Below are 22,468 nucleotides of genomic sequence, written 5' to 3' on the forward strand. Positions count from 1 at the left end.
TAGACAGCTAGGTGGAAATCTAGTCTGTAGAAATGAAAGGAATTATGGCTTCTGGTCAAAGTCTTTCTAGTCCTTGTTTGTTTACTAAGGCAATACATTTACGTATTAAACCTTTAACCTATCCTTATCAGTGTAGTTAAAATACTGCATCTAAATTCTTTCCAGTGGGATAAAAACCATTAGTAACAGTGTTTTGGGGAATTATCTGTGTTTTTTCTATATGCCTAATATCATCTTAGGTAAAGATTTTAAATTCAAGAACTACTAACTCTGGACAGCGCGCTCTGCATGTGCAGAGCAACATTCTAATAATTTCCGAATCTCCACTAGTCAACCTGATCTTTTATCTAAAATCCTGCTGAGCAAGTTTCCAGAAAAAGAGATGTCCTATGTTCATGCTCCTAAGAGACAGAGATCAACACATATTCTCTTGGGCATCTTTTGTGTAAAAGTTGCTATAGTTGAAACTCTGGGAAATATGGAGACAAATTTATATTTCAACTAGGGGCTTTTGGAATCAGCTAAAATTTCCATGAAAGCTGACATGACTACACTTTCTTAGCTCACACCGTGATGGCACATTCTTTCTGAATACAAGGAATACCTATTGTGTATTTAGTAAGCACTCAGCACGGTGTTAGGCAATTGCATTTAAATCCAAAGATTTTCAAGTCTTGTTCAAATCTTTTCTTGTCCTCAATGAACTCACAATTTAGAAGGAAAATTAGACATGTGAAAACCAAACTATAATTCTACATGGAATATTCCAGGTCTCTTCTAAGTGGGGAGTGTGCCATGATCCATTTGTTGTCAGAAAATACTGGAACTTGTATGTATATTTATCTTTCACTGTTTTTCTTTTTTTTCTCTTTTTGAGACGGAGACTCTGTCGCCCAGGCTGGAGTGCAGTGACGTAATCTCAGTTCACTGCAACCTTCGCTTCTCGGGTTCAAGTGATTCTCCTGCCTCAGCCTCCTGAGTAGCTGGGACTACAGGCATTCGGGATCACACCCGGCTAATTTTTGTATTTTTATTAGAGACGGGGTTTTGCCATGTTGGCCAGGCTGGTCTTGAACCCCTGACCTTAGGTGATCTGCCCAACTTGGCCTCCCAAAGTGTTAAGATTACAGGCATGAGCCACCACGCCTGGCCCATGGCCATTATTTTAAATTTCTCTTTTTGTATTTCATGTACACAGCATAAATATATAAATTGGGGATCTAAAAACTTAAATTCAAAATTTAAATGATGTTCTACATGGAATACATTTATATTTTTATGTCACATGTAGAAGTTTTTATAATTCATTTGGAAACTAGCATCATATGGTTATGGTTATACTGAATATGAGAGGTTTGGAAACTTTAATTATAGTCTTGATTATACTACTAGTTAGTGTATCTTTAAACAAATAATTTAACATTGAACATATCTGAGGTTCTGTGACTTATCTTTTTGCCTAATACCTCCCCCTCTTAAATAACAAGCATGTATTGAGAGCTAACTTAGATTTAGAAATTTTTCTAAGCAATCTTAAGTGTATTAGTCCACTTGATACTCATAACATTATTAAAAATGTACTATTATCCCCATTTTACAAACGAAGAAACTGAAACAAAGACAGATTAAATAACTTTCCCCAGGTGGCAAAGCTAAGAAGAGGCAAGCCAGGAGTCTGAAGATGGGGTTAGAGAATTTCTAAAATAATTTTTAATGCTGAATTCATTGAGTGTCCTATGGTAGTGCTAAGGGCTCATTTGACCATTTATTGAACATTTACTTTGTGCCAGACATTGTGCTAGGTGTAGATTATACCAAAATGAAAGACAACTCCCAGTCTATTGGGAAGACAGCCACATATGTAGCCATGGAAACACAGAAGGGAAAGCATGGACTGGCCAGAAAATGTCAGAAAGAACAATATTAATAGAAGTGCCAAAGTGGAAGTAGAGAATGACAGGTAAATGGGGCAAGTGAAGGTATTCAGCCAGAGAGGGCGGCATTGCCAGGGAGCAAATGGAAAAGAGTATGGTGTGTGTGAGAAAATGAAAGCGGCTCAGCATGGTGAGAGTCCATGTTGTGTATGGGAGGAATAACGAGAGGCTGGAAGTGGGACAGGGGCCAGATCCTGAATAGCCTTATTTGTTGAGTGATTTTAGCTTGTAGTGGATAACGAGTTACTCAGAAACTTTAAGGGATGGAATTATATGATTAGATGTGTATTTTAGAAGTTCTATTCTGGCTCTAGTATGGAGATTGGAGAGGAGAGACGTGAGGCTGAGGACTGGGAGTTTAGTTTAAAGAGTATCGAACTTATCTGTTCACTTATTCTCTTGAAATTCTGTTAATCACCCATTGATTTAACCTGTATTTTTTGATGTGCTTACTATGTGCCAGACATTGTTCTAGATGCTTGAACTCTATTAGTGAAGAATACAGGCAAAAATCTTTACCCTTGAGGAGTGTAAACCCTGGCATAATTCATGTGTAATTACAAGGAAGGACTTGGCTAAAGGGACAGTGTGGTTAGAGAGGGGGAGATGGATCTGCGAGATGTTTCGAAGGCAGAACTGACAGGACCAGTGATTAGGACTGAATCATGGATTTTTAAAATAAGGTCTGAAAAACCATAGAGAATTCATCCTTGTGAAAGAAAATGATCCCAGCAATAAAAGATGGAATTTACTATTCAGGAAAGCTGGGAGAGGGCAGTCAAACTGACTTTATGGGCACTGGGAGTAGGGTGAAGAGGAATGAGTAGCCACTGGGAGCATTATTTGGTCCATCAAGATGATTCAGAAGCCTAACAGCCAATTGCCCACCACTAATCTTTTGACCTTTGACCTCAGAAGTTTCCAGAGCAAAATGTCCTCTTGAAAGTTTTGATTTTTACTTTTGGAGGGGGAATGAATACACCATCACTGGCAGCTATGTTTCTAGAAAGGACTTCCTAAAAACAAAACAGTTAGACATAGAGGTTTTATATGGTGAATTCAGATTCTCATGCCCTACAAAAAGCTCAAGTCCTGTGATTGTCTTAGCTCAATCAGGGTGAGTCAGACCCACCTATAACGAACTTTAGAGAATAATAGATTAACTTTGTAAATGCAAAGAGACAAGAAGTTTATGTAGAAGTTGAAATCACACTGAACTCTGCAACAAGCCTTAACAGAAACCATAGCAGTTTGCCACCTGTGGTCTCCTTGACCTGCTAAGGTATATGTATATAAAGCTTTGTAGAAATCACAACCAACAAAGAGAGGCTGGCTAAGTGCATGGCTAGAACATCCGATTTTCAGGACTTTTTCTCTCCTTAGTGTTGACTTATTTAAGTCAAGCTTTGGTCAGATTCTTGACTCTTGTATGCCTGTTTGTCCATTGGGAGAAGGGGAAGAAGAGCAGTACTTGGCACCCAGAGAAGGTTCACGAAGTGCGTTAAGGGCCTGAATTGAAAGGCTGTGACGTTATACAGAAGTGGATAACATTCTATTTTTATTGACAGCATGAATAAGAAGCATAGGGGTCTGACTGAAAATACCTCTGAATAAGAGTCTTTTCAGAAATGTGGAATGATTGTCAGAGGCCTGGAAGGCAATGATGTCATACGCCTTGGCCCTCGACATTGTTATTTGGCATCGAAGGTGCAGCATTGGAGTTGGCCTCAGATTCTCACTGGCTCAGAGATATGGAGGAGGGAGAGCAAGCAGAGTGCTCCTTCTCCACTGTTGGGGCCCTATTACATGCTGCTGAAATAACTTTGACACCTTGGGGCTGTTAATGCAAATTTAGAGAATAAATTGGTCTTGGGGAGATGAGTGATAAAATGCAAACAACAGAGAAAGAAAGGGTCTTTGTTTACTTTCTCTTTTCCTGGTGTATGGCTGAACAGGTTAAACACCTGTGAGAAGAGGGTGCTTCAGGGACACCCTCATACTCGAATTGTTCATGGGTGTCTTGGAGATTGCACTCCTCTACTTGTGCAGTGATGAGTTGCCTCTTCATCACTGGTGAGGCTGGCAGCGAGGAGCAGGGCCTTCACCTGCAGGTGTTGCCATGGCAAAGGACACTTGGAATAGATTTAGGCAATATTAAAATGCAAAAGTGAAAATAAGAATAGAGAGAAAATAGAAGCTTGACTCCCAGAGACATTTGAGTGGATCAGATCGCCTCCCTCATAGTAGCTATTGCCAGCCTTGAGATCAACCCTACCTTTTCCCTCTTGACTCCTGTGGTTCTCTGAGGCCTGGCTATGAGGTGCAAAAGCCATCTTTTTTTTTTTTTTTTAACACAGTTAAATTTAAATTATTTTGTTCCTAGGGAAATATGGTTTGGTTTCTTAATCCAAACAGGATTAAGAAATTATGAAATGAGAATTGGTTTTTGGATGCTATGAAACAATTCCTCTTTTTTTTCTTTTAAATTCAGAAGTTGGCTAGCAAAGCAGCTCATTTTTTGGCTCTGGATTTTTCTCTTATTACCATCTTCTTTAACATCCACGTGGCTTATCAAAGAAGCCAAGCCTCATTTTTCCTGTGTCATCCCAAAAGACTTTGCCTTAAGTTTCACTTGGTTTTCACATTGAATTAAGTGTTCTCTTTCTTACCACTTCTGTATATTTGCCTATTATTCAGAATAGTTTGGTTTATTTACTAAGCTTCCCTAGAACTTGAAGGTATTTATGGTCCAATTTCCTGTAGGTCATTATTCTCTAAGTCAGGCAATTATCTGTTTCTCTAAATATTTTAAGAATTCCCAGTTAAAGCCAGTGGCAGATTCCCTTTTCACACTCTGACTTGTTGATTCGCTTTGTTATCTAAGTAGTGATGGTTAATAATAACATAGTAGTTATAAATATTTATTGACTGCATAATCAGTTACATTCAAATTCTTGGGGATGGACCTAGATAGAGGTACAATCTCAATGCTCCCCAGGGTTGAGGAACTGTGTGGTATAAGTTCATGGGATGATTGGGAAGATAATGCCTGTTCCATGGTGGATACTTGAGACACGTTGGTTTCTTGAACTGCTTACGAGTTCTTGTTAAAAAAAAAAAAAAAAAAAAAAAAAAAAAAAAAAAAAAGTACCTTGCCTTTGGATGCACCTTCCCTTTACCAGGGCAGGGTAAAATGTGGGGCTCAGCTAGGTTGTGAGAATAGGGAATGGTGTGGGAGAAGCTTGGACCGAACCAACGTCTGTGGGACTCTATATGCTCTTCTGAATCTACTGAGAACGATTAGCTACTCTTTGGTGCTATTGCTATTAGAAACCAGGACTTAAAATAGAGTATTTCTTAAAATGGAAGGGCTTGCAGTTAACTCAGGTCTGTACAGGGAGGCTGCATTGTTGGTAAGCACTCGGGCTGGGAAGAACCATCTTTTGAATATTGGAGTTTCCTGCATGCTCTGTGGATTTTCATTTCATCTCATTTCTGTGTTTCATCTAAAAATGAAGAGAAAGTTTCTTTATAGTGAACCTTCTTTTATGTAATCCAGGGTACAATTAACCCTGCTTGGCTTTCATCTTAAAATCAATTCAAGTAAACAAATGACCTTTCTGAAGAAAGGTCAGTGGGGAGGTTGTATTGTAACACCTGTTCTAAGCTGGAACCTGGGAAGTCCTCACAGGTCCCACAATAAGAAAATTTTATTTAAGTGGGCTAGGAGAGAAAGGGCAGAAAGAGAAATGAAGAGGGCCTTGTACTGAACTGTAATTCCTCTACATTTGGAGGTTAATATATTTCCTAAGTTTGCTATGCACAAAGAAAATTGCCTCCAAAATGACTACTGATGCTAGCAATCTTTGACAGTTTGAAGGTCAATATAGTAAAATTTTCTTCTGAATCTGCTGTCTACCTGGAAAACGGTATGCACAAAGATTGCACCAGATTTTCTGAATGTTCTGGTCAAATTCTGATCTGGTTGTACAGTTTACCAATTGTCAACATGCCAATACCCTATGCGTGAAGCTGAGGCACCAGAATGATTTGCTGTCTGCGGAACGTCACCCTTATTCCACACTATAAGTAGATCCCAGAAGTTCTTTGATGGGACGAAAAGAATGAATGCCAAAGTTGAATGAGTTACAGCCGCTACCACCTAATTAAAATGATTTTGTGCCAGTTGCTTTTGTTGGGCAAGATCCACACATAATATAATTTTAATCCTGTTTATATGCACTCTTGGGATAGATTTGAGATCAGCATTGCCATTTAAGTGAGGTTAATCAAGCATACTGTATGTGGCTTTTGTTCTCCACTGTATGTGAAAGGTGACCACTGCTGACAGGTTACCCAACTGGCCGCTTACTCTATTAACAAGAAGGAGGTGGTTTTCAGTGTCTGGTCATTAACCCAGCCTCAGCCTCAGCGACTCTTTTTGCCTAGTCCTTGGAATAGTGCAGCTGTTGTCAGTCGAGGAGGAGAACTCTATGAACTGCTTTGCCTTGGCTGCAGTGACATGCCTCTACACAAGGGGAGGGGGTGGGAGAAAAAAAGGAAAAAAAATATAACTCCCCTAAAAAGCAAACATGTTTTTTTTTTTCCTCTGTGTGCCTGGCTCTGTTTATGTATATAAAACGGACATTATGGTGGAGTGAAAAAGACCCTCGTAAAAATCCTTCTTGAAAACTATTGTTGCTGACAGCCGTGACCTCTGTGAGTCTGCATGTTTACCCATAATTCATAATTAACAAAGACATTAGAACTGCCACAGGAGAATTCTGGGCTTTATTTCTTTCTAACTGGGCAGTACTAATGCTGGAAGTGCTCCCAAATCAGTGATTTAACATTTCAGGAAATCTTGGAGAGGCAGCAGAAGCCTCCTTATATAGCTCATACACTGGGACTTTGGTGATACAGATACGGCCGAGATAATTATTCAGCTCTCGTTATTGCTGTAGCTCTGCACCTGATCCCCGAGCCATTAGAGCACTCTGCAGGTTATTACAACTATCAAACATCAAGGTCTCTTTTCTAGTCTCTTGACTATGTGGTTATCATTTTACTTCTTTTAAATCCCCCATCTGCATAGAAAGCCTCTATGTTTTTTACAGAGATCTGCTCACAGCCTTTCCCCCACCCTTTCTTTATTGCTCCCCAAATGGAGCCCTTTTCTTACCAGCACATTAGCATAAAAATATAAACCTCATGCTTCTCCACTTGTATTGTTTTTATACCCTCTCTCTTGTTTGATTTCCTCTTTGAGGCTGTGCACACCTACACTTTAATTTGGGCAGCCAATGAGTCAGTGGAAGCGAATTCTCTTGAGCTCAAGGAAACCATGATAATATAATTTCTGATGATGGGTGTTGTCAGTGCCCATGTTTAACCTTTCTCTTAGTTGAAGGCCCTCTTAACTTTATTGTGTGTTTCTACCTATTGCTGCTGTGTCATAGATTTTTGCCCCAAGCCAGCAAATTGCAAGAAAATATAATGACAACTTGCAAAAAAAGGGGCAAATTTTGTATTGTGGGTATATTTAATGATTCATTAGTTTTTTAAAATCTCTTTACCAAAAAGTGTACCCTTTCTTGAAATTTAATATGAAACTGTATTTTTGATGACATATATTTTCGGTTTTGGTCACAATATAGTTCTGTAATAAGTTTGCTTCCATTACTTTTCTAAACAAACTATAAGATGATCAAAACCAGACAGGTCTGAATATTCTGAGCCCTGTATCAGCTATCTAGGGGCAAGCAGTCACTTATGCTACATAAAGATAATAATGTAAATTAAGAGTCTGAAGCAGGTCTCTGTGAATTGCATCGTAAATGAAAGCAAGTTGTTGTTTCTGAATGTTTTACACAGACTTGCTTCACTGAGAAACCTTTATTTAGCATGATCTCCACCAAACACCTGTAATGAAAAAAAAAAAAGGCACTCCACCCGCAGCAGGCCTATCTATAGAAAAAACTAATTCACAAGGGGTGAGGGGCAGTCACAGACAGTATGGTGGGGCTGAGAAACATATGGCTTCCTCACTTAATATTGCTGCACAGTCGTCCCACACCATATTCCCTTAAATGGGCATTAGCTTTGTAGCCAAATTAGCAGGCTATAAAAAAAAAAAAAAAAAGAAAGAAAAGGCACTTTTTGATACTACAAAAAACCACCATTAAACATGACTTGACAGCATCTATCCATTATCTCTGTGTATGTATTGTCAGCATGTGTAGTAAGTGTTGCATGTAAAAAAATGAAATATAGAGAGGTTTCAAGTGTAGGTAATGTTTTTATCATGAGCAGTGAAAGTTAAGTAACTATATGCTTTAATCTGTACTTTACTTCATCAGCCTATGCAGAGAAACCATCTGATATTCCTGACTTATAGAAGAGACTGGCTTCTTTTAGGATCTCCTTCTGGCCCCTTCTGTTGAACCAAGGAGGTTTTAAATATTTTTAAAATCATATTCTCCTCTTTTGTTAACTTAATGGTGCATGTGTATTTTCTTCCCTAGGAACCAAGGATAGACTTCAACACAAAATGTGTATCTATTAATGCAAATTTGTATAGATCAACTATAAAAGTAAATCAGTAGGTTGCATTTGTTGTGAATTGTTTCCCCATTATCAATGACAGCAATAAGAATGCTTCACCCTGGGAACTTTGTATTATTGTTGAATCATTTGAATACTGTCAGAGGTTTCCTATTAGGATATATTTTCTTTCTTTTCTTTTTCTTTTTTTTTTTTTTTACTACTATATGAAATTGTAATTCCTCCACATGTGGTGATCTTAATACCAGAAATTTTGAGTTAAAATCTTTCTTTTTATCTAGTCTGCCCTTCTTATTTAATGTGAAAACAAACTCAGAGAAGCCAAATAACTTGCATAAAGTCACACAGCCAGCTAGTTCATGACAAACTTTGGTTCTAGCCTCTTGACCCTTTTCTTTTTCTACTATACCACATTGCTGCTTCCAATAATTGTATAATTATCGATATTCCCAAAGCAAGAGAAGGCACTTGTGTGTTTCATTTCTAGAAAAAGTGATTGTTTGTTCTTAGCCATTCATTCGCTCATTGGTGAGAAAAATGCATAAATTTGCAAGATGGTGGGCCAGCAATATGGCAAAGGTCTTTTTTTTTGTATGACAACCAACTGACCCCTAAATGAATTGAACCCTGACCCCCTTCCTCATTAGCTCCAAGAAAGCTAACTAGCCCAGAAACAATTGTTACAAGCAAGCTACAACACAAATCCACCATGTTATTCCTATGGGATTAATTAGAGAGCTAAAACAATGCTTTCTCTTTGAAAGACATACAGAATCATATTGTTATGTTCTTCTGACTTGCGAACATCTTGAAATTTAATGCAAAATTTTATGTAAGGACAAACATATATTCCTCTGGAGAGAGGGTTCCAAGTTTGCATAAGATTTTCACAGTGTGTGTGTGTGTGTGTGTGTGTGTGTGTGTGTGATCCAAAATAGGGTAAAACGATTGTTCTATTTCATGCTCCAGTGCATTGTGCTGATGTCATCACTGGTATTGGTGCTCTACCAAAAACACAAGAATTGCATTATGCTTCACTATATTGGAGGAATATATTATTTATGTATTTTTTTCTTGAAAAAAAGGATAGCAAGTAAATCTATACATGTGGCCCTTATAATTAGCACCAAATCAGTAAGGAGTAATTTGGGTATTATGACAATTTAGTTTGAATAGGGATGAATGCCACCCAAATCTTGAGTGCTGACTTTCGTACCCAATGAGAAAAAGAATGCTATAGCCTTTAGTGTAAGAATGTGATAGTATCCAGGATAAGGAGAGTGGACTATACTAAAAATGAAATGTTCAAATATTTGACAGCATCTTTAACTTCCTTAGATGTTATATAATAAATAGTCAATAGGACCTTTCTAGTAATCAGGGGGTTAAAGCACTATAAAGAAAGTTCCATATGTACTTTGTTATCCAAGAGACAGATAGAGAGATGTCGTTCTACTGATATATTACATAAATCATGGTGCCAGCCAGAAAAACAACAGATGACCAATTTGTACAAAGCATTTTTTCCTTATGTTACATTTATTTAAAATACATTAAATCGTTGTGCTAAAATTGAGGCAGCTGGCAGTCCAGGCAACCTTATAAGATTTGTGTTTTCTGGATCCAGGCCTATTCATTTGGAAAGGTGAAACCATTGGGCTAATATATTTGCTTAGTCATATGCTAAGCCCTTGGAGAACACAGGTAGTCCAGAATTTACCATGCATACCACTTTTAAAATCAGAAATCTCCTGACAAATGAAAGTCAGATGGTTAATGCCCATTTACTTCCAAGTGAAGTCACTAATTAATGGTGCCAAGTCTCAACCCAAAGGAAAAGACTCATATGGGATGTAATCTGAGAAATCTGGCCATTTTCCAGGGGCTTCTTGTCTCTTATTTTATGTACGTCAACAGCGATGTGATGCCTAGTTGACCTTAAAAATAAAAGTCGTGTCTGAGTTGGGTGGGTTTGTGTTAAACTGATTCAAGCATGGGCCTAACATGTTAATGGAATTTTAATGTTTGCTGTAGCATTGTTTTAGCCCATAGTTTTTATCAAACTCTTAATGAGTGATGACCTCCTAAAAATGGTAAAGATCACTCACTGTTAAGGATTTTAAACTTTGCTTAAATCAGCTTTCAGTGTCTATTGTCAACTTCATTCAGAACCAATACTGGATAAATAGGGCCATAAGAGGGAAACTCATCTTAAGTGGGCTAGTTTCCTATTGTGGCAATTTCTTTAGTGACAGCTTAACTTCTGTTAGTGGTTTCATAGGGATGTAATGGTCTTACAGGCTGTGGTCATGTGAATATCTAGTCACACAATGATATTAGTTATTCAAATGAGAAGTTATTGGTTTCAACATATTTGTCTTCCTAGTTGGCCAATATCTGGAAGATGGGATTTCTTCAAGAAGCTTAAACTTGAAAATTGAAGCTACCAAAATGATAGGTTTCTATTTGAATTCATCAACTATTTTTGTGTCACTACTGTGTGCAAAACATGCTAGGAACATATTTTGTAAATTTTTAAGGACTTAAATATTCTTTTTCTCTTAGGAGCCTGAATTCTCTTAGGAGCATAAAAAAGAAATACAAAACAAAGTCTGTTCTCTCTGTTTATGATCTTGATGGAAAGACTTGTATTTTAGAGAGACATGGAAACAATGAACAGTTCCAGACCATGAATTATACCTAGTTGAATGTCAAGATATATAATAGAGATGGTCATGACTAGTTGGTAAAAGCAGAGGTTATAGAAGGTCATTAACCTAAAGAGGTCATTATGGAAGGTTTCTATAAAGAACACTAATGGAAGAGGTAGGAATTGAAAAAAGATCTAAAGTGTGGAGAAGATTCAGATATGTAGGGTCAGGAAAGCATTTGATAATGTTGGCTGACAATGAGAGCATTCTAATAGATTCATATCACCACTATTAGAATAGATATATGACAAGTTTTATCTGTGAGCACTTAAAAAAATGGTTAGTGGCTTTCCATGCTGGAGAAGGACAAAAATATGAAGCAGGGAGAAAGGAACTGATTTTTTTCCCTTTAAAACTAAGGGTATGCTGCAAAATAATGGGGACAACCCTGGGGACTTGAAAATATTTCCATCAAGAGTGAGCCCAGGAAAGGGCACAGGTGAAGGATTCTTGGTAATTGTATTAGAGCTAGATCCAGAAATGCTAGAATTTAATTAGTAGAATATGTTCATGGCAGAGCTTCCAGGATTGAAAACCCAGGACAAAATTATGTCCAAATTAAGTAGTTTTGATTGACTTTTAAAAGGTTGAGATAGCCTAGAGATTTCTTATTTTCATCTCAACTAACAGATATATGTTATATATATATATATATATATATATATATATATATATATATATACTGCTAAGTAGATGAGTTACAATGTATGTATGAAAGGATTGAAGTGCGGTAGAATAAAGTAGAGTGCATATGCTAATAGAATACCTGTCTTAGTCTGTTTGGCCTGCTATAACTAAATACCACAAACAAGCTAGCTTATAAATGACAAATTTATTTCTCCCAGTTCTGGAGGCTGGGAAGTCCAAAATCAAGACTCTAGTCAATATCACATCTGGTGAAGGGTTGCTCTGACTCATAGATGGCACCTTCTTCCTGTGTCCTCATATGGTGGAAGTGGCAAAGAAGCTCAGTCAGGCCTCTTTTCATAATGGCACTAATCACCTCACAAAGTCCTTACCTTCTAACACCATCACTTTGGAAATTAGGATTTCAATATATGAATCTGGGGGAACAGCAAATATTCAGACCATAGCAATAACCCAAATTATTAACCAATAACCTCAAGGTAAGTTAAAGTTATTTATCAGTCTGAATTTTTAATTGATTTGAAATCATGTCCAATGATTATTTTTTTCTCCATGTGACACATCTTAAAAATTATCAAGACTTTAATGGAAAAAGAAATTAGGTTGATCTGTCTTCTACAAAATGACAATAATCAGAACTGTGGCCAAGAATGAGGCTTGGTTTACTATAACATTGATTTCTTTTCTTCTCTGTACTCCCCTCCCCCTCTCCTTCCCTTTATCTCTAATAAAGTGTTAGAGTTTGAATTCTTGTTATTAGGAGTCATTTTCTCATGTAAGGGGATAGTATCTTCCTGCATCTTAACAAGATCTAAAATTTTGAGCAATTTATAATAAAATCAAGACTTCCATTCTGTCTAGATACATCAAGCATGGTCAAGGATAGCAGTAGAGTACAGAGATTGAGCATTCAGGCTTTGGGGTCAAAGAACTTGAGCTTGGACCCCGTTTCTTTCAAGTGGGTAAAATGCCTATGCTGTGTATAGTCAAGTTGCTGTAACTCTTTCAGTTTCAGGTACCTTATCTGTTAAATAAGTATAATAGATTATATTCCATAAATTTATTTCAAAAATTAAGAATATATGCAAAGCACTTTGCATAATATCTGAAACAAAAAGCTTACAGCCATTGTACCTTTTAATGTCACATTGTTGGGATTCAGTACATACCAAATCAAAATGACTGTAGGAGGCAAGAATATGCCACCCTAAAATACACATGTCATATTGTGGTCAGGTTATTTTGAGAAACTGTAGACACAGGAGTAGCCCTGAAAAGATGCCCTTTTGTAAATAAAATTTACATCTATAAAGGAAATCTACATTAGTAAAAGTATCTGTATTTGGAAAAGGGCTGTTCCTAGACAACTATTATTACTCGAGAGACTTTTTTTTTTCTGCATAACAAGGTGACATTTATTTACCATACATTTCTTCCTTTCTCCCTCCCATAACTTGTCTCTACCAACCCGCTAGGAAACCCAGGCCCCAATTCCTTTTTGTAGCTCAGGATGCTACATAAGCTTCAAGCTTGCTCTTCTTTGAGTCATATTTTTGTGGGACTCTCATGTGTTCTTACATAATTAAATATGGCTTTTTTCCTGTTAATATGTGTTATGTCAATATAATGCATCGCCCAGCCACAGAACCTGCAAAGTAAAGAGAAACTACTTTTTCCTCCCCTAGAGTACTCATGTCTGACCTTAGGCCTAGCCAGTGGAAACTCCCAGAGTCGTTTTACCATCACTTTCACATTAAAAAGTTACATACTAGACCTCAAAATTTAGGATATAGATCCTACGTGTTTACTGACTGCATCCTTGAGAACTAGTTATTTATAATGTGGACTAAGCATTGCTCTGCCTCTGGTCCTGTTGAAATCAGACTTCCATTCCTCCTCCTCAGCAGAGGGCAATTCCTCAGCCTTACTGAACTGGCTGTGACATTGCAGGACTCCTGAATAATAAATCCTCCAAACTGGTTAGTGTGAACATGTGGTAGCTAATTTTTTTTCCTGACCAATCTTTTGTATTATGAACAATCCATGTCCTAAATGCCAGTTAGCTAAACTGGGGAACAAATGATTACTTTGGGTATAGAATATGATTCTTTAAGAGGTGCTCAAATAAAGATATACAACATAGGCTAAAATAGTTTCTTTCAAGTGAATAAAATACCTATCTTACAAATTGGCCAAACAGGGTATTTGCCTGATTGAAAATAACTATCCTCAAAGGTAGATTTAAACTCTTTAAGTGATATTCGGGGATGGAACCATTAGAATCAATGAGAGTTGAGTGGCTAAAACTTCATGCCATGTTTTAGAAAATAAAAGCTTGATCAAAAAAAAAAAAAAAAAAGTGACCCTGTCTTTAGCCAAAACATTGTGAAAAATAATCTCAGTTCCTTGGGTAGATAATGTACATTGACAAAAAGAAGCTAAATATAGTTTACAAATATTTTCTGATATTTAGGCAATGTAATGCAATACTGAGCCTTAAAAAGGTAGTCTACATTTATGTTTATTTGACAATCTGAAATATTTCAAGGAGACGATTAGGTTCTTTCAGGTAGATAATGCACAGAATGAAATTTACGGTTGTGTCCAAACATACCGTTAGAGGACATGACATTCTCTAATGACTCTACCATTCTAGTGTAACATGCCAACCCTTGATCATGCCTGAGATTTTTTTTTCACTCATTGTCTCTCCATTTTATTTTTATGTTGTCTCTTCATGCTCTCCAAAATGAACTATTTGCTTTTCAAATGCACCTTACAAAAAACTGGCATCTTTATAGCTATGCTTAGGTGGTGACACTGGCTGAAAAAAGCAAGGCATTTTGAAATACGAGCCAAAATATCCTGGCATTCCAACCGTCCATCAGGGACTAGAATCCTAGACCTGTCCTTAATACGTCTCTTTGTGAATACTTATTGTGGCCAAAATGTTGTGTCAACTCAGTATCTGTTTAGGGATCTTGCTGGTAGCTAAACACGGGTATGTTGTTCATTAGAATCAGTTCCGTTCCTTGTTAGGGTTATATTTGCATATTTTCTTAAGGAAATGGTCTTAAAAACGAGTCAGCCTTTAGGAGGCTGCTTTTATTTGGATACTTTGGTGGAATAGAGTTTTAGAGAAGGGGCTGAAAGCTGGAGGCGTATGGCTGGTTTCATCTTCCGTGTGCCTTTTTCACTGCCTGTCTTTAGCATCTCTGCTTCATTGCCCACGTGTCACCTGTGCTTAGCTATGAGGCGATATATCCTCTCCTATTCCAAAAACATTGATCTAAGTCTCCCTCCTTCCTTTTTTTAATAAATCTTAGTGAAGCAATATAGCATTCCAGGTCAGTCCTGTAGTGCTGTTCTGGCCTCGCTGGAGCGGCTGCTGCAGAGCATGGAAACTTGCTGGCACAATATTGCAAAGTGACTCTGTGGGGGCTGGACGACTTCCAGCCAGCAATGAACCACGGCCAAGAAACGCCAATATGGATAATGCAAACAAGAGAGATTTGGGGCACATTTCGATTTAACCATCTGATTTAATTGACAGAATAAATGCACCTGTCAACGGGTAATATTCTTGTGATTAGTTTTGGCTGTGATGATGAGATGATGTTAAAAGAATGTCAGAACAACCTGTCCTGGGACTCTTACAGGCAGTTTTGAGTGAGGGAAGGTCAGTTTTTAGCTAGTTCAAAGAAGCAGGATTATCTTCTTGTAATGTGAGGATATTTTATGGAGACAGTGAACATTTTATTTGACGTTTTCCCTCTGTGCTTAGCCTTCACCACAAATCAGACAAAGTAGGGGATGGAGGCACACAGAAGTAATTGGCTTTTGAATCAGTCTCTATGGCTACTGGAGATAGTCCTCATTTGGAAATGGACAACTCTAGGTATTAAGCTTAAAGCTGCACCCGAGTGATCTCACATTCACCCATATTGTGGTTCTTTTGCTAGCAGAGTAAGCAATTTAAGTAGAATTTCAGTGGGATAAGGCCTTTAATTGAAGTCCTGTTTTCTTCAGAGAAATTGTAATTTGTGATCTTAGAACAAGTATATTAATAAATTCTCACTAATTCCTTCATTAACCATTTGCAACCCAGCCGCTATCTCCTCTCTAGAAATTGTGCTTCTGATGTGGCTGATGACCAAATAAGCAACTTGAATAATCTTCCCCAGGCTCTCTGACCTCTCTGAGCTATTTAACATTGTTGAACTTTTTCTCCTTTTTGAAAGTGCTGCCTCTCTTGGCTTTCCTGAGGAAGAGGTCCTTTCATTCTTCCTCCTCCTCTCAGGTCTCTTCTTCTTAGTCACTTCTACTGATCTTTCATTCATTTGTATTTTATTTTTTAAAAAGACAAGTAAGAATTTTATGTGTTGTGTACACCAAGATATTTTGAAATGTGTACATATTGTGGAATGGCTCAATTAAGCTAATAATATATATACATCACCTACTTACAATTTTTTTGTGGTGAGAACACTCAAAATCTTTGTGATTTTCAAAATATAATACATTGTTATTAACTATAGTCACTATGTTTTACAATAGATCTCTTGAACTTACTCATTCTGTCTAATAGGACTTTGTATCCTTTGACCAACATCCTCCCAGACCCTGGTAACCACCATTCTACTCTAATTTTATGAGTTCAACTATTTTAGGTTTCACATATAAGTGAGATCATGCAGTATTTGCTTTTCTGTCGCTGACTGTTCATTCTTTATCCATTCTATGTGGCCGTTATTCAAACTCCTAGATCTGTTCTCATTCTATTTCCTCCCCTTCTTTCTCTCTCTACCATGCCCCCCACCCACCATGGTGTTCTGTCACATCCTTCCATAGATGCCTCTTAAATGTACCTCCTAGCACAAATGTTACACTACATTCCTGATCATGTATTGAACTCCCTGCAAGATATATTCCAGACTGAATGAGTCATTCTGATTATTCCATTTCTATTCCTAGCCATTATCTCTATTATACTTGTAGTCTCTAAATTGTGATACTAAATGTTTTGGAATAGATATCTCTTTGACTACCTGGTGAAGGCTATGGATTTTCTTCTTAGGCAAAGGTTCATATAGAACTCTATTTAAGGTTGATTCCTAAACTCTGAATTCTATGTTTTATTCTTGTGGATTCACCATGTTTGGATTAATAACCTCTGCTCTGAGCATCTTTGACTCCTCCCTTTCCTTTTCCCCCTATATCCAGCCAGCAATTAACTCCTATAGGGCAGTTTTTCTCAAACTCTGGACTATAAACCAAGAATCCACTGATTTGCCTCAATTTTTCCTCCTGAATTGGAGTGTCTTCAAATAAGACATGAAAACATTGGCTGTTTAAGACAGGTAGGACTTCATTTGAGATATACTGCTACAGAGTGTGCTTTCACTGTCCACATCCACCTTCCCTCCACTTTTGCCTTTATGTTCCAATTGCCAACACCCTACTGCAGCTTTCATTATTTCTTATCAATGATGTTGCAATGATTACTACCACCATTGATTGCCTCCTTGATGCCAAGTGCTTTTCATGCATTATCTGATTTAATGCTCACAACTCTAGAAAATAGGCCCTATGAACTCATCTTTTAGGTATGGAAAGTCACCCTAAGAAAGGTCAAGCAAGTTACTCAAGGTTACACACTAATACATGTTGTTCTGGAATTAAAATCTAGTGTTATTGAGTTCCAAAGTTCAGACTCCTCTCTGAGACACCCCACTGTTGCTCACTGCTGTAGCCTCTCTGCCTTCTGTCTCTCTCACCATCATTCTTTAGCTGTTTCCAGACACATTTTTCTAAAGTCTATTTCTGCCAACCTCTGTGAGAAATCATATCATCTTACATTGTATTTCTCTTTTCTGCCCCTCCATTAGATGCCAGGATCCTGAAGTTCGTGGACTATGTCTGTCCTGTGTAGAGAAGGAACCTCATAAATATTTTGAATAAATCATAGTTATTACCTTATCAGAAACCTTTAGTAATTTCCTATTGGCCTGTGAGTAATTTCTAAACTTCATAGTAAGTAATTCCGTTTTCCAGATTAAATTTGACTCCTTTTATCCTTATTTAAACATTTTCTATGGGTAGTCAAATTTACCTTTCCAAATGTGCTCTTTGCTTATTCAACTATCCTCCTTTTTGCTTGCTATTATCTTGATCTAAGATTTGTTACTGCTCTGTTATATTATTAAATATTATCAGGCCCTTAGGGCTCACCAAGAATGGCATGTTCTGTGGAGGATTCCCTGCTCTTCACCTATGCAGAAGCTGATTTAATTTCGAAAACATCACAGCACTTTATATTACCTTTAAGCTACTGGTCTGATGGTTTCTGTTGCAGATAGTTGTGTACATTTTTTATTTTGCCTATCATACTAGCATACTATAAATCCATTAGCAACAGGATAACATCTCATTCACTTCTGGAACCCCTCCATCTGTATAAGAGTGCTTTCCATGTTATGTAACAACTTATTGAATATGTAACTGGTCAGAAGTTCAATGTGAGAAAAGTGGTAAAATGGTATACTATATATCTAAAAGATTTTCTTAAAAGGTATAAATTAATATACATTTCCAACCAGGTATCTTCATTACTCTTAACATTATGCCCAATTCTTAGTTTAAAAAAAAACAGCTTAAAAAGTTTTAGAGAAGATATCCTTGCTATGCTAGGTGTGGGGTGGATGCCTAAAATGTCTTAAAACATGGAATTTTTGACACCCAAATGAATTATTGGCAGACTGTGCAAATCTCAGTTATTAGAAGCAGCTGCAAACCTGCATACTTCTCCAGGTTATTATTATTATTATTATTATTTATTTATTTATTTATTTTTTGAGACGGAGTCTTGCTCTGTTGTCCAGGCTGGAGTGCAATGGCGTGATCTTGGCTCACTGCAACCTATACCTCCTAGGTTCAAACCATTCTCCTGCCTCAGCCTCCTGAGTAGCTGGGATAATAGGCACCTGCCACTATGCCCAGCTAGGTTTTTTTTTTGTATTTTTAGTAGAGACAGGGTTTCACTATGTTAGTCAGCCTGGTCTCAAACTCCTGACCTCAGGTGATCTACCCGCCTGGGCTTCCCAAAGTGCTAAGATTACAGGCATGAGGCACTATGACAGGCCCAGGTGAAAATGTTTAAACCTTTACTTGGAACAATTACCCCAGTATCTTGGACTTTTGGATAACTTAAGTTTCATTCCTCTCCAACAGCTATAAAGGCAAATCAACATGGATAATATAAGTCAAATTTGGGTTCCAGACATTTCCATGTTCTGTCCAATACGGACTTACTCTGTTAACCAACTGTGAGGGGACATGGTCAGTGGTGACTTGAGTTGATTTGAATATGGAACCCCAGGGTGAAAGAAAATTCCTTTAAGGTATGCTTTAGTGAAAGAAAGGAAAAGCGAGTATCATTTTAAGAAGCATGAGGAATAGCTTAGGCTCCCTTGAATTCAAATAGTTTTCAGTAAAAGAACAAAACACTGAAATACTCTCTCATTAATACCTAGATATTAGATCTATGGTATTAACTTTTCCAGCTGTTAGATGGCACTGCTGTCTCATCAACTTGTTACTGAAAGTATATTTATATGGTTTGAATAGGGTTACCAAAAAAAAAAAAAAAAAAAGTTCTCTCAGTTACAGACTCAGAGGCTCAATGTACCTCTAGGCAAAGGGTTTGGAAGGAGTAGGGCTGGTAGCTGATACTCTTAGGAGCAACTGGTTTTAACTCATGCTTAAGTCACTGACAGCAGATATTCAAATAGAGCATACTGGACTAAGAAAGGTCAGAAGTAGCTGAGTCCAAGAACACCCTGCATTGGTCATTCTCCAACACCACCCTGGCATCATTGGTGAATGGTGAAGACCTAGTAGGGAGCTTTAGAACTAATAATTCATAGATTTACAAGAGAGAGCAAGAGTAGAGGCAATAATTTGGGAAAGGCTTGAGGGTAGATTACACGTTTCTGTGAACATAGAACGTAAAATTGCTATGTAAGATCAGTGTTATTATTGCAGGGGTTTGGGTTATTTCTAGATTGTTGGGTGAAAGTGATCATCTGATCAGAATCGGAAAACCATTTTGGTAGAGGAAAAGATAGGAAATATTTTAAGCTTTGTGAGCATGTGCCGGCCTCTTTTCTTCTTTCTCATCTGCTTCGTCTTCTCCCCCTCTGTCTCCTCCCCCTCCTTCTCCTCCTCCTCTCTCACTGCTTTCTTGTTTTTCCTTAGAAATATAAAAAAAATAATTCTTAGTTCACAGCCCATACAGAGTAAGGTACAGACTGTATTTTGTCCATGAGTCATAGTTTTCTGACCCCATTCTAGGGACTCAAATACTATACAAGTGAACAGTTTCCACATAGGCTATGGTTAGGTTTATAATTTTCACAGAATTGAGCTAGAATGAAATATGCCTAAAGTCATATTAGTGAACACTTATTTTTATTTTTGATTATTGTTTAAAATCAAAATCCACAATTGGAAAATCAATTACCTTGTATCAAAAATAATTTTAGAAAATAATTTAACTTGGATATACTTGTAGTGTTAAGTAACCAAAAGTTACTTTTCTAAGAAAACTGGATGGGGCTCCAAAATGAAGTTTACATGAATTAAAGATGTAGAGACATACTCAGGCATTTTCTATAATTCACCACTATCTTAAAAATTATCCTACACATCTGTCCTCTAGGTACCTAGATTATTAGTTTTATGTGTTTCTGAAGTCAAAGATCATGAATCTCTTTTTCATGTTTCTATCCTTGACCGCTTTCCCAGTCTCTACTTCTGGCTCCTTTCAGTTTATGATAAAATTTTCTATTAAAATTGTTTGTATAATGCAAATGCATAAAGCATGAATGCTAAAATGTAGACTTGGTTCCTGAGGTTACTGGGACAATAGCTTAAGTAAGTATATTCAGAATACTCAACTTGAGTATAGAAAGCAAAGATAGGTTAAAAATATTTCTTCAAGTCATTACTACATGTTGAGCTTCTTGTTAGTAGAATTTAGGTAATGAGAAATGAAGATATAATAGCTATAATAAGAGATTAAAATTATCTTTATCTTTAAATATTTTAAAATGAATGTATTATAGAAAACAATGGGAGAACATGGAAATATGAGTTGATAGTTTCCTTTTATGGTATTGTGCAGCCTCCAAAACAGTTTTTCATTCTCAGTATTCTGAATGAAGCAATACATAAGGAAGACATTGCTAGCTTATCAGATAATGTGTGTTTAGAAATGCACTTTCAGTATAATAGAAATGGTCATTTTGAAATAAATGGGAAAATGATTTCATATATTTGAATGTAGACATCCCCAAATCAATGAAAAGGTCTCTTTCCTCAAACATTTCTTATTGTGAAGGTATAGCCTTAGTGGAATGAGCCACACATTCTGCAGTGTTCTCAGTTGTTAGCAGGTAATTTTACCCCAATCCTTGAATTTATATCACTTTATATTGAGAAGAGCTCTGCTTTTGTAATTCTTATTCCTGAGAATATTGTTTTTATACTGGAGATTCTTAACCACACAGCATGAAAAAATGAAACTTTTATACATAAATAGGTACTATTAAGCAGTAAGAATGAGCTGTTTCTAATTATTCTCATGTAGCAATCATTGGGATTAGACCTAATGGAAGTGCGTTGTGAATAAGTTCATTTGCAGATGTTATTTCCTTGCTTCTGGCTCAGTGTACTTGGGATCAACTTCTCACTGAAATTGGCATTAACATAACTTAAGGTTCACATAAAGGAAATTAAAAAATTGAATCATATTTTACAATTTATATATATAATAAATTATCTCAGCCTCTCTGTTTTCTTGTTCTTGACATAACATACCATCTTTCTCTATACCCTAATGCTTCAAAGTTCTGATATGATACCTGGAAGTTAGCTGACAAGGACATTTACTTGGATATTCAAGGGATATATCTGTATTTCCATAGAGGATTCTTAAAAACCAAGAAAGTTTTAGATTCAGGAAAACAGAAATAGAGGAGCAAAAGGTACAAGTTATTATTTTTGAATACATAGGTACCAAAGCATGCAACTTGCAGGCTGCAGCACTGCAGAGATGTTCTCTGCTCTCCTTTTGCTTTTTCCACACACCAGATACGGGGGTTCACCATTTTACAGAACTTCAAAACACTTGGAAGGTTTGTATTTTTCAAATTTGGTATCTCCTAGAATAATAGTAAATATATCAAAGAAGAGAAAAGTTATACTCATAAGAAGCATGTATATTTTAATTATTCTCTCAGTTCTTGTCTCCAATGTGTAGGCTACCGTCAAGGCCTAACATTTTCTCCAGAGATTTTTGTGAGCTCGTGGAGGGTGGCTTCTGTTTGAAGAGCAAACAGAAGAGACATGAATTCAAGACAACTCTTCTAGATTTCTCACAGAGCCAAGTGCAAGCTGCTCCTGCACTCAAAAGGAATGAAAGAACAAAGTGTGTCCAAATTGATTCCTAGCTTGAAGCTTTTAGCTAGGATATAAATCTGCCCTGTTCACCTTTCACAAAGCTAATCCCAAATCAGTTTGTGGGATTAGTGCAGTTACTCTGTAAATCAC

The sequence above is a fragment of the Saimiri boliviensis genome, chromosome 1 (assembly GCF_048565385.1).
Source record: "Saimiri boliviensis isolate mSaiBol1 chromosome 1, mSaiBol1.pri, whole genome shotgun sequence".
In the NCBI taxonomy this organism is placed as follows: Eukaryota; Metazoa; Chordata; class Mammalia; order Primates; family Cebidae; genus Saimiri; species Saimiri boliviensis.